Source organism: Bison bison, unplaced genomic scaffold (genome assembly GCF_000754665.1).
Source record: "Bison bison bison isolate TAMUID 2011002044 unplaced genomic scaffold, Bison_UMD1.0 scf7180017864328, whole genome shotgun sequence".
Lineage (NCBI taxonomy): Eukaryota > Metazoa > Chordata > Mammalia > Artiodactyla > Bovidae > Bison > Bison bison.
Window position 1 is genome coordinate 5,089,865 of NW_011494900.1, and position 13,206 is coordinate 5,103,070.

The following is a 13,206-nucleotide window of genomic DNA, read 5'->3' on the forward strand; positions in this document are numbered from 1 at the left end:
AAGGAAAAGTGCCAGTCCAACTATTTATTTTTCAAACCAGCTTCCCTTGGTATCCATAGGGTTCAAGCACGTGATGAGAGTACAGAGCATCAGCCAGAACATCCCGAGATGAGAGACAGTGGGAAGTCCGCCCTAGATAGAAATATCACATCGGCCCTTTCTCAGTGGCCTCCGGGGTGGTACCGACTGCAGGAGATCGCGTCCCTCCGCTTCGACGCCTTAAGGGCCTCGGACAGACAACAGACTCCAGCGCGGACGTCAGGCGGCTGGGGGAAGCGATCTGCCTACCCCGGCCGCCCGTCTTCCTGAAGCCGAAGCCCAAGCAAAAGCCGAAGCTGAAGAAGGAGGGTTGGGCTCTGCGGCGGGAGGCGTGTTGGTTGTCGCAGAGCCCTCTGGGAGTTGTAGTCCGCGACGGCGGGAGGTTTGACTGCGGCTGCCGGCTTGGGGCTCTGAGAACTCCATCCCCCGCCGGCCCCCGCGACCTAGGCCTTTGCCTTTTCCTGTCCTGGGGACGAGAAGCCTCGCTGTGGCAAGTTGAGAAGCTTGGGGAAGGGGTGTCCTTCTTCCCGCCAAACACTCTGAGTTTCTGGGCTTGGCCTGCTCAGGTAGAGCACGTTCCGGGTTTTGCAAACTCACCTCCGGGGAAGGAGCGGAGGGAACAGGGTAGAAGCGGCCTGAACTACTGAGCTTGCATCGGAGCGGTCTGTCACCCGGGGAAGTTCTTTGGGGAAACGCTCCGGAACGGTGGCTTCTTGCGGGAGCGGTGAGGCCAAAGCTGGGGCCCGTGGAGTCCTGTCCGGAGGGGAGGCGCGCGCCCCTGCAGGGTTCGGGTGCGAGCAAAGCAGGGGACTCATTCCGTGACTGGGAGAACTCAAGGGGCTGTGGGAGTCGTGTCTGCCGGAGCCTTAAGGAAAAGACATGGTTACAGTGGGTGAACACCCAGGTGAGAGGAGGATGGCGGAGAATTGGCAGAATTATAGGAATGGGAGTAGGAGAGAGCTAGAGAGGGGAGGTGGGGGGGAAACCCCTTTGATGCCTTGATGTGATCCTAACCGCAGATGGCGGGGGCGAGGGGTGGGGAGTGAGGGCCAGACCAGTAAGTCCTTGTCACTCTTCTCCCCAACCTCCACCCCCGGCTCGATTGTGAGAGCTAGTGTTCTGAAGGCAATGGCACCCCACGGAGGAGCCTGGTAGGCTGCAGTCCATGGGGTCGCACAGAGTCGGACACGACTGAAGCGACTTAGCAGCAGTAGCAGCAGTGCCCTGATAGTAGGTGGCTTGACATCTTCCTGTCTTAGAATAACAGCTAGAAGGGGTCTTTGAGAGTTGCTATCAAGTGCTTTGAGACTTTCCAGATGAGGAAAGTCAGGCCCACCGAGATGAAGAAATTGACTCGCTCACCACCAGACAACCAGTTATTGACCAGCTTGACTGAAACCTAATTTTCATGACTCTCAAGCCTTGCCTTAATCTATTGCTGCCATCAGTAGATTAGCAAACTCTAACCTGTTCGCCCTTCTTTTATCTTTTTACTCTGTCATATGCAAGGTAACCAGGCAACCCCTGAAGGGAAAGAAAGGCTTTAAACTCCAATGCGTGAGTGCAAAGTCGCTTCAATCGTTTCAGACTCTTTGCGACCCTATGGGCCGGCTGTAAACCGCCAGGCTTCTCTCTCAATGGGATTCTGCAGACAAGAATACTGGAGTGGGTTGTCATGCCCTTCTCCAGGGACTCTTCCTGAACCAGGGATTGAACCAGCGTCTCTTCCCTCTCTTGCATTGGCGGGCGGATTCCTTACCACTAGGGCCACCTGGGAAGCCGTTAAACTTTTCAATAGGTTAAAGAAACCTTGTTTTAACTTGAACAAAAATCTCCTTGCATCACATGTTAAAATGACAGATCGATAGCAAACTAAAATGTAAGCTATAGATTCTTTGACTGGAAGAAAATAAAGTTCACCTTTCCCACTGTGTGCCCACTAGAGCTCTGAGAACCTTTAGCCTTAGATTTCTTCTCTCAATCTTAAATGCTGCATATCTCAGTTACATACATAAAAGTAGTTGCTGTTCATTGTGATTTTCATAATGCCCTGAATAGTTACAATAAAGGATAAACAGCATAGGAGGATGGGAATGCATGAATGATTTATAGTATTATTTTTTTTAAAGAAGATATAACCATAAAAGTAAAAAAAAAAATCATTAAGAGGTTAAAAATCTCTACCAGGCCAGCATTTTATAATACACTTAAATTTAAGTCCTTTACCAGTATTCTTTCTTTCTTCCTCCCTAAACATAACTTGAGAGCATTTATAATAGTGTTCCCTATTGTGGGAGAAGAGGTTCTTTGGTGCTACTGCATTGTTTTAACTGGTAATTTCTTTATTAAGCCACATTCTCTTCCAGCACCGTCAAATTTACACCTCTTGAAGGATTTGTTGATCCAACTGTCACATCAGAATTTAAATATTATAGCTCCTGGCGGTTGACCATTAAGCAATTCATAAGGAAGAGGTTTGGATAAGTCCATTACTGGACTTTATAGAAGTTATAGACTTACAATACATAAAAGAACATACATATACATAACAAAACTGCTTTTACCAGGCTGCCTTTTTAATGGTATGATTCCATTTGCTTTTTTTTTTTTGGAATATTTATTTATTTGGCTGCATTAGGTCTTAATTGCAGCATGTGGGATGTTTTAGTTGTGGCATGTGGAATCTAATTCCATGACCAGGGATTGAACCCAGGCCTCTTGCATTGGGAACACAGATTCTTAGCCACTGGATCAATGGTAAAGTCCCCCATTTGCTTTTCTTTTTTTCCCCCGTTTGCTTTTATATTGGCGTACTGGATAGGTGTGTAAACTATGACCAAACTTGGCCCACTGCCAAATGTATTTACTTTTTATGTAGTTTTACTGGAATACAGCTGTGCTTGCTCATTTATATATTGTCTTTTGTGCTACAAGGCAAAGTTGAATAGTTGCACAGACTGTATGGCTGGCAAAGCCTAAAATATTTACTATCTGGCCATTAACAGAAAAAAAATTATCAACCCCCAGCCTGGTAAACTGAATATAAATATAATATAAACTGAATCTAAAACTCTACCATATGCAGAAGTATTAGTTAATAGTAATTCTCAGTCATAAATACTTATATGGTGGGTTCATAATCCATTTCTTTGGGCAAAAGCCAGTGCCTGTTATTGCAGATTGTTGCTAGCATCTTGGCATATATATTGAGTTGGCCAAAAACTTGATTTGGTTGTTTTATGTAAGGTGCTATAGTAGTGCTTTGTTGTTTTTAACTTCATTTGAAACAGTTCTGTTAGATTGTATTGTAACAGCTGTCATATCAGTGTGCATTAAAAAAAAACTCATCAAAATTGGTGAATTTTTGTGTAGCTTTTTTAATATTGAAGATGGAAGGAAAAAAGCAACACTTTTGGCATTTTATGTTTTATTATTTCAAGAAAGGTAAAAAGGCAACTGAAACACAAGAATAGACTTGTGCAGTGTGTAGAGAAGGTGGCATGACTGATCAAATGTGACAAAAAATGGTTTGTGGTTTGTACTGGAGCTTTCTTTCTTTCTTTCTTTCTGGCTGTGCTAGGTCTTTGTTGCTGTGTGGGCTTTTCTGTAGTTGCAGAGAGGAGGGGCTACTGTCTAGCTCCAATGCGTGGGCTTCTCATTGCGGTGCTTCTCTTGTTGTGGAACACAGGCTCTAGGGTGCACGGGCTTCAGTAGTTGCGGCACATGGGCTCAGTGGTTGTGCCTCCCAGCCTTTAGAGCACAGTCTTGGTAGCTGTGGCACATGGACTTAGTTACCCAGTGGCATGGGGACTCTTCCCAGACCAGGGGTCAAGCCTGTGTCCCCTGCATTGGCAGGTGGCCTCTTTAATCATTGAGCCATCAAGGAAGTACGGTACTGGAGATTTCTTGTTGGATGATGTTCTACAGTCAGGTAGACCAGTTGAAGTTGAGAGTGATCAAATCGAGACACTAATTGAAAACAGTCAACTTTCTATCATGAGGGAAATAGCCAACATACTCAGAATATCCACGTTAAGCACTGAAAATCATTTGCACCAGCTTGGTTGTGTTAATCGCTTTGATGTTTGGGTTCCATGTAAGTTAGGCAAAAAAACCTTGACCATATTTCTGCATTCAATCCTCTAATGAAAATTCCATTTTTAAAACAAATTGTGATGGGCAATAAAAATTGGATACCATACAGTAATGTGGAATGGAAGAGATCATGGGGCAAGTGAAATGAACTACCACCAACCACACCAAAGGTTGATCTCCATTCAGAGAACATGATGTTGTATATATGGTGGGATTGGAAGGGAAGTCTCTACTATGAGCTCCTTCTGGAAAACAGAACTATTAATTCTAGCAAGTACTGCTCTCCATTTGGCCAACTGAAAGCAGCACTCAAAGAAAAGAATCTGGTATTAGTCAACAGAAAACACATAGTCTTCCATCAGGATAACGCAAGACTGCATATTTCTCTGATGACCAGACAAAAACTGTTACAGCTTGGCTGGGAAGGTCTAATTCATCTGCCATTTTCACCAGACACTGCATCTTCAGATTTCCATTTATTTCAGTCCTTCCAAAATTCTCTTAATGGAAAATTTTCAATTCCCTGGAAGATTGTAAGAAGCACCTGAAACAGTTTCTTGCTCAAAAAGATAAAAAGTTTTGGGAAGATGGAATTATAAAATTGCCTGAAAAATGTCAGAGGGTAGTGGAAGAAAATGGTGAATGTTGTTGTTCAGTCACTAAGTTGTGTCCCACTGTTTGCAACCCCCTGGACCCCTGGACAGAAGAATGCCAGGCATCCCTGTTCTTCACTATTTCCCGGAGTTTCCTCAAGCTCTTGTCCATTGAGTCTGTGATGCCATCTAACCATCTCATCCTCTGCTGCCCCTTCTCCTCCTGCCTTCAGACTTTCCCAGCAACAGGGTCTTTTCTGCGATGAGTCAGCTCTTTGCATCAGGTGGCCAGAGTATTGGAGCTTCACCTTCAGCATCAGTCCTTTCAATGAATGTTCAGGGTTGATTTCCTTTAGGATTGACTGGTTTGAGCTCCTTCCTGTCCAAGGGACTCTCAAGAGTGTTCTCCAGCACCACAATTGAAAGCCTCAGTTCTTTGGCGCTCAGCCTTATCTATGATCCAACTCTCACATCTGTATAATACTACTGTAAAAATCATAGCTTTGACTACATGGACCTTTGTTGGCAAAATGAAATCCCTGCTTTTTAATATGCTGTCTAGGTTTGTCATAGCTTTCCTTCCAAGGAACAAACATCTTAGTTTCGTGGCTGCAGTCACAGTCCACAGTGATTTTGCAGCCCAAGGAAATAAAATCTGCCACTGCATCCACTTTTTCCCATCTACTTGCCATGAAGTGATGAGACCAGATGCCATGATCTTCGTTTTTTGAATGTTGAGTTTTAAGCCGGCTTTTTCATTTCCTTTTCACCCTCCTCAAGAGGAACTCTTTAGTTCCTCTTCACTTTCTGTTATTAGAGTAGTTTCATCTGCATATTGGTGAATATGTTGTTCAACAAAGTTGTTGGTGAAAGAGATGAAAAATGTGTCTTCTGTTTTTGCTTTAAAACCGCAGGAACTTTTTGGCCAACCCAGTACTATAAATTTGCTTTCTCAAAGAATTGTGAAAGGAAGTTTCTGAACCTGGAGTGGAAAGGACTGACATTCTTTGAAATATGGTGATGCTCATAGTTAATACCTTTTAAAAGACGTTACAGGAGCTTCCTTTTGTTGTTCTCTATGTTCTTTTTATGGAGATAATGTTTCAGCATAGGTATTAGCAAGCAAGTTATTAATAAGTTATTTTGGTCTTGGGACCCCATACTAAAACCAATCTTAAATGATTAGGAGCTCATTATTAAATGACTTATCTTTGACATTAATCTTGCATCTGGGACTTTGTTTTAAAGGTCAGAGGACTGAATGAAATAGTGAATATGTCTGTTTATGTCATTTTGTGTATTTAATTTCCTGTATTAGTGTTAGTCTATGACAAAAATAATGTTTTGGAATATTTAACTGTTTAGTCAATCATTGACAGCACTATCCTGTGTTACCATCTAAGTAGTGTTAGCTATGAAACTCCAGTTCACCTCTCAACCTAATTCATCAGATTTTAAGATATCTTATAGTTCTCATCAAGACTTTCAAAAAAGATACTAAATTTCCTTTGAGACAGCTTTCTGGGGGAATTTAAAGTTGAGGCAACTGAAAATTATCAATTTTATTACAATTCTTCATATTTATTTGAATATTATAAATCTCTGAAAGGCACTGGGGACTTTGAATTTGAACTTTGAACTCATTCATGATTTATTTTAAATCATTGAAATATCAGTTTTCTACTTGTTTGGAATAAAAGGCTAATTTGACAATGCAAATTTCAGATTTGCTCAGGAAAAAAAAAAAAGATGTTTGTGATTAAACTGGAACTTTTATGTCAATTCCTGAATGTCCTTCATATTTTCCTTAACCCTGATTACTACTTTTTGTTAAGGCTGACTGAAATTTAAGAACCTTTCTAGATTTTCCTCTTTTCTGGTTTCCTAACATTCAATAATCAGTGAAAAGTATCATCTCTGGGAGTTAAAAGAATCCTGTTTGTAAATTCAGCCACATTCTAGTTTAGTTTAGGAACCAATACAGTGGAGAGCATTGGTTAGCAAAATAAGTCAGAAGTGTAACTCTGTATTTCCACCATTGTTTAAGCAGGTAACTTTTTTCCCTACTCTGACTTGGTTATTGACTTTTCCTCTGTTTCACTGCTGCTAGAAGGATTATTGCTGCATAAGGAAATACCTAGGGCTTCCCTGGTGACTCAGATGGTAAATATTCTGCCTGCAATGCAGGAGACTCAGGTTGGATCCTGGATTGGGATGATCCCCTGGAGAAGAAAATGGCTACCTACTCTAGTGTTCTTGCCTGGAGAATTCCATGGGCAGAGGAACCTGGTGAGCTACAGTACATGGGGTCACAAAGAGTCAGATATGTCCCTGGGGTCACAAAGAATCAGATATGTCCATGGGGTCACAAAGAGTCAGATATAGTAAGGAAATGCCTAGGGTTTCCCTGGTAGCTCAGATAGTAAAGAATCTGCCTTCAACATAAGAGACCCAGGTTTGATCCCTGGATTGGGATGATCCTGTGAAGAAGAGAATGGCTACCCACTCCAGTATTCTTGCCTGGAGAATTCCATGGGCAGAGGAGCCTGGTGAGCTATAGTCCATGGGGTCACAAACAGTCAGATGTGATTGAGCGACTAACACCTACTTACTTACTAAGGAAATATCTAGAGTTCCCTGGTGCAGTGGTTAAGAATCCGCCTGCCAATGCACGAGACCCAGGTTCAGCCCCTTAGTTGGGAAGATCCCTTGGAGAAGGAAATGGCAAACCACTCCAATATTCTTGCCTGGGAAATCCCATGAACAGAGGAGCCTAATGGACTACTGTCCATTGGGTCACAAAGAAGTCAGACACAACTTAGCAACTAAACAACAAAGTGTTCCATTGTACCTGTACCACATCTTCTTTATCCATTCATTCATCTGTTGATGGACACTTAGGTTGCTTCCATGTCTTGGCAGTTATAAGTAATACTGCTCTAACCATTGGGGTACCTGTATCTTTTTGAATTAACGTTTTCATTTTTTTTTTTCAGATACATACCCAGAAGTGGAATTGATAAGTCATATGGTAGTTCTATTTTTAGTTTTTCTGAGAAGTAGCCATACTGTTTTCCACAGTGGTTACACCAATTTACATTCCCACCAACGGTATATAAGGGTTCCCTTATATTGGCATACTCACCAAGACTTGTTGTTTCTTACCTTTTTGATGATAACCATTCTAATGGGTGTGAGGTGATATCTAATTGTGGTTTTGAATTTCCCTGATGATTAATGCTATTGAGCATCTTTATTGGTTGGCCATCTGTATGTCTTCTTTATAAAATGTCTATTCAGGTCTTCCGCCCATTTTTAAATTGGGTTGTTTGGTTTTTTCATTGAGTTGTATGAGCTGTTTATATGTTTTGAATTTTGACCCCTTATCAGTCATACCATTAGCAAATATTTTGTCCCATTTAGTACACTGTCTGTTTTGTCTGTTTTGATTTCCTTCGTGTTCTGCAAAACCTTTAATTCTGATTAGGTCATATTTATTTTTGCTTTTATTTCCTTTGCTTTAGCATTTGTTGTTCAGTTGCTCAGCCATGTCCAACTCTTTGTGACCCCATGGACTGCAGCACACCAGGCTTCCCCGTCCTTCACCATCTCCCGGAGTTTGCTCCAACTCATGTCCATTGATTCAGTGGTGCCATCCAGCCATCTCGTCCTCTATCATCCCCTTCTTCTTGCTTTAGCATACAGATAAAAATATACTGCTGTAATTTATGTTAGCATGTTCTGCTTATGTTTTCCTCTAGGAGTTTTATGGTTTCCAGTCTTATATTAGGTCTTTAATCCATTTTGAGTTTATTTTTGTATTTGGTGTGAGAAAATGTTCTAATTTCATTCTTTTACATGTAGTTGTCCAGTTTTCTGAGCACTTTTTGAAAAAATTCTTTTCTCCATTTTATATTCTTGCCTCCTTTGTCATAGATTAATTGACTATAAGTGCATGGGTTTATTTCTGTGCTTTCTATCCTGTTTAATTGATCTATTTGTTTTTGTGCCTATGTCCTAGTTTTTATTTTTATTATTATTTGTTTTTGTAGCTTTGTAGTATAGTCTGAAGTCAAAGAACATTATTCTTTTAACTCTTCTCTTTCTCAAGATTATTTTGGCTATTCAGGGTCTTTTGTATTTCCATACAAATTTTAAAATTATTTTTCTATAGTTCTGTGAGAAAGGCCCTTGGTATTTTAATAGTGATTGCATTGAATCTGTAGATTGCCTTGGGTAGTATGGTCATTTTAGCAGTATTAATTCTAACCCATGAACATGGTATATCTTTTCATCTATTTGTGTCATTTTTAATTTCTTTCATCAGTGTCTTGTAGTTTTCCGAGTACAGGTCTTTTGCCTCCTTAGATAAGTTCATTTCTAGGTTTTTTATTCTTTTTTGATGCAATGGTACATGGACTTATTTTCTTAATTTCTCTTTTGAGTAATTCATTGTTCAGTTCAGTTCAGTTCAGTCACTCAGTCGTGTCCGACTCTTTGCGACCCCATGAATCGCAGCATGCCAGGCCTCCCTGTCCATCACCAACTCCCGGAGTTCACTCAGACTCACGTCCATTGTTGCTGCTGCTGCTAAGTCGCTTCAGTCGTGTCCGACTCTGTGCGACCCCATAGACGGAAGCCCACCAGGCTCCCCCGCCCCTAGGATTCTCCAGGCAAGAACACTGGAGTGGGTTGCCATTTCCTTCTCCAATGCATGAAAGTGAAAACTGAAAAGTAAGTCGCTCAGTCGTGTCCAACTCTTAGCGACCCCATGGACTACAGCCTACCAGACTCCTCCGTCCATGGGATTTTCCAGGCAAGAGTACTGGAGTGGGGTGCCATTGCCTTCTCCTCACGTCCATTGTTAGTGTGTAGAATTAACAACCGATTTCTGTATATTAATTTTGTATACTGCAGCTTTACTGAATTCATCAATGACATCTGGTGGTTTTCTGGTGGCAGTGTAGGATTTTCTGTGTATAATGGAGCTTCCTTTATAGGTTATTATCCTTTTTCCCTTTGCTACCTTTAAAATGTTTTCATTATGACTCACTTCTGACAGTTTTTTGTTGTTATTTTTTATGGCTTTATTGGGTTTTCATTGCTGCATGGGCTTTCTCTAGCTGCCGCGAGCATGAACTACTCTCTAGTTGTGGTACAAGGGCTTCTCATCACTGTGGCGTGCATGCCTGGGCACGTGGGCTTCAGTGGTTGTGGCTCCCGGGATTTAGAGCACAGTCTCAATAGTTGTGGCGCACAGGCTTAGTAGCTCTTCGGCATGTGGCCCATGTCTTGTGCACTGGCAGATGGATTCTTTACCACTGAGCCACCAGGGAAGCCCCTTTTGACAGTTTTAATATAATGCATCTTAGAGAAGATCTTTTTGCATTGAGGTTATTAGGTGTTCTCCTAGCTTCATAGCCATGTATATCCAATTCTTACCACAGGCTTGGGAAATTCTCAGCTATTATTTCTTTAAATAAACTCTGTTCCCTTCTTTCTTTTCTGGGATACCCAATGTCCTAATGTTGTCCTTCCTAAAAGAGTCAGTCAGCTCTTGTAGAATTTCTGACTTAAAAAAAAATCTTATTTCTCTTCCTCTCCTACTGGTATTATTTCTAGATTTCTATCTTCAAGCTTGCTGATTCTGTCTTTTATCCAGTCTGCTCTATTTCCATTGCTTTGTAATTCATTTCATTTACTGAATTCTTCAGCTCTAGAATTTTCATTTATTTCTATTTTTAGAGTTTAAATCTCTTTGTTAAAGTATTACTTCTGTTCATTAATTTTATTCCTGAGCTTATTGAATCTGCTTTTCTGAGTTTTCTTTAGTTTGTTGATTTCTTCATGACAAATATTTTGAATCTGTTTCAATTACGTCACAATATTTCATTACTTTACATTTAGTTTCTGGAGAATTCTCATTTTGTAGTGCAGTGTTACTATGGTTCATGGTGCCTGATGAGCTGTTTCTCCACAGACAATTTTCAAGTGGCAAACACCTTTTTTGTTGATTGTAACAGATTCAATAGATTAGAAATTAGAGGCCTTTCTTCTGTTTTCCAGTAAGTGGTGCACAATCTTTTGGTTTCTCTTACTTGAACTACCTGTAGTTATATTTGAATCTTCACTCTCCATCCTCCATCACCTCTGTTAGCAGTGTTACTTTGGGCACTCATTATTGCTTCTTGTGCCTCCTGGGTTGTCGGTGCCTTGCCTTCTGCTATAGCCGGGATGGTGGTCTCTTACGTCATATCCAGGGTCTCCTGAATTATAGGCTCTGACATTGCAGGGGAAGGGAGAAGAGAGAGAAGAGCCAGGATTGCAGGGGCACCTATGCTGGGTGCAGTGTTGTAAGGTTCTCTGTCTTGGCCTGTTTGTTCATGGCTGCTGCTGAGGCAGGAGTCGTGTGCCCACCTCCCCTGCTGCCAACCAGTCTTTTGGGGCTGCAGTTTCAGCTGCTAGAGCTGGAGGGCCACTCTTCTCTTGGTTTCTCCCTCCCTTAGTTTCCCCCTCTTCTATATATTCTATCTAGTCTGCTCACTCTTAGATGTACAGATGTATGGAACTCTCCAGCATCCTAGTGTGTTGGGTGGAGGCAGTTTTGTTGTGTTTATAGATGTTTTACTGGTTGTACTTTGAAGGGAAAAGATGAAGGTAGTTTTTTATTCTACCATGTTGCCAGCATCCTTTCTTCAACTTTTAAATACACCCATTGACTTTTAAATTTTGGCTATTATGTTTTGTTTTATTTTTTTGTTGTTGTTGTTATTTATCTGGGCCTAAGAGTTCACTCTGTCCTTTTCAAACATGCTGTTACTTTTTGAAAATATCCACTTTTTCCTTTATTTGTTTAAAGGTAGGAATCATAATTGTTTTATTATCTTATTCTGATAATAAAAATGTGGTTGAAGCCTTTGTGAAACTATTTCTGCTGTTTCTTCTGGTTCTCACTAATAGCATTTTATTTCTTTATATGCTGGTTTATTTTGACAGTGTACTGTTCATTGTTCTTGAAAAACTGTTTGCAGGTCTTTTTTGAGGGCTAGGATCAATGTTTTCTGGATCCTCAAAGAAAAGATTTACATTTGCTTCAGCCAGTTACCTATAAGCTCTACCAAGCAAGTAACCTGAAATTATGTTCACAGCTTTAAGTGTTCTTTGATCACCTTGCAAATCCATGAGGTACAGTTTGTAGTATGTAATATCTCCCTCTACACAGACACACACACAGACACATACAAACACACACACAGGCTGTGGTCAGTGTCAAGAAAACTTGTTTGCGATTCTCTTGTGAGGGAGTGAGGCACTTTTCAGTTCAGTTCAGTTCAGTCGCTCAGAGTGTCCAGCTGTTTGCGACCCCATGGACCGCAGCACGCCAGGCCTCCCTGTCCATCACCAACTCCCGGAGTTTACCCAAACTCAGGTCCATGGAGTTGGTGATGCCATCCAACTATACCATCCTCTGTCATCCCCTTCTCCTGCCTCCAATCTTTCCCAGCATCAGGGTCTTTTCAAATGAGTCAGCTCCTCGCATTAGGTGGCCAAAGTATTGGAGTTTCAGCTTCAACTTCAGTCCTTCCAATGAACACTCAGGACTGATCTCCTTTAGGATGGACTGGTTGGATCTCCTTGCAGTCCAAGGGACTCTCAAGAGTCTTCTCCAGCACCACAGTTCAAAGCATCAATTCTTCAGTGCTCAGCTTTCTTTATAGTCCAACTCTCACATCCATATGTGACTACTGGAAAAACCATAGGCTTCACTAGATGGACCTTTGTTGGCAAAGTAATGTCTCTGCTTTTTAATATGCTGTCTAAGTTGGTCATAGCTTTTCTTCCAAGGGGAAATTGTCTTTTAATTTCATGGCTTCATTCAACATCTGCAGTGATTTTGGACCCCAAGAATATAAAGTCTCTGTTTCCATTGTTTCCCCATCTATTTGCCATGAAGTGATGGGACCAAATGCCATGATCTTTGTTATTTGAATGTTGTTTTAAGCCGACTTTTTCACTCTCCTCTTTCACTTTAATCAAGAGGCTCTTTAGTTCTACTTTGCTTTCTGCCGTAAGGTGGTGTCATCTGCATATCTAAGATTATTGATATTTCTCCCAGCAATCTTGATTCCAGCTTGTGCTTCATCCAGCCCAGCATTTCTCATGATGTGCATATAAGTTAAATAAGCGGGGTGACAATATACAGCCTTGACATACTCCTTTTCCTATTTGGAACCAGTCTGTTGTTCCATGTCCAGTTCGAACTGTTGCTTCTTGACTTGCATATAGGTTTCTCAAGAGGCAGGTCAGGTGGTCTGGTATTCCCATCTCTTGAAGAATTTTCCACAGTTTATTCTGATCCACACAGTCAAAGGCTTTGGCATAGTCAATAAAGCAGAAATATATGTTTTTCTGGAACTCTCTTGCCTTTTCCATGATCCAGCGGATGTTGGCAATTTGATCTCTGGTTCCTCTGCCTTTT

At 41.3% G+C, this 13,206-nt stretch overlaps 1 protein-coding gene across 4 annotated transcripts in view; it reads left to right on the top strand.

Moving 5' to 3' along the window:
- The first annotated feature begins 420 nt into the window (after positions 1-420).
- Positions 421-13,206, top strand: part of SLC38A9 (solute carrier family 38, member 9) — a 95,564-nt gene continuing 82,778 nt past the window's right edge. For 2 of the 4 annotated variants that reach the window (XM_010853512.1, XM_010853517.1), the window contains exon 1: positions 421-605. The gene's annotated coding sequence lies outside the window, so the exon portion shown is untranslated. The other 2 variants (XM_010853513.1, XM_010853514.1) reach the window with 2 other exon arrangements.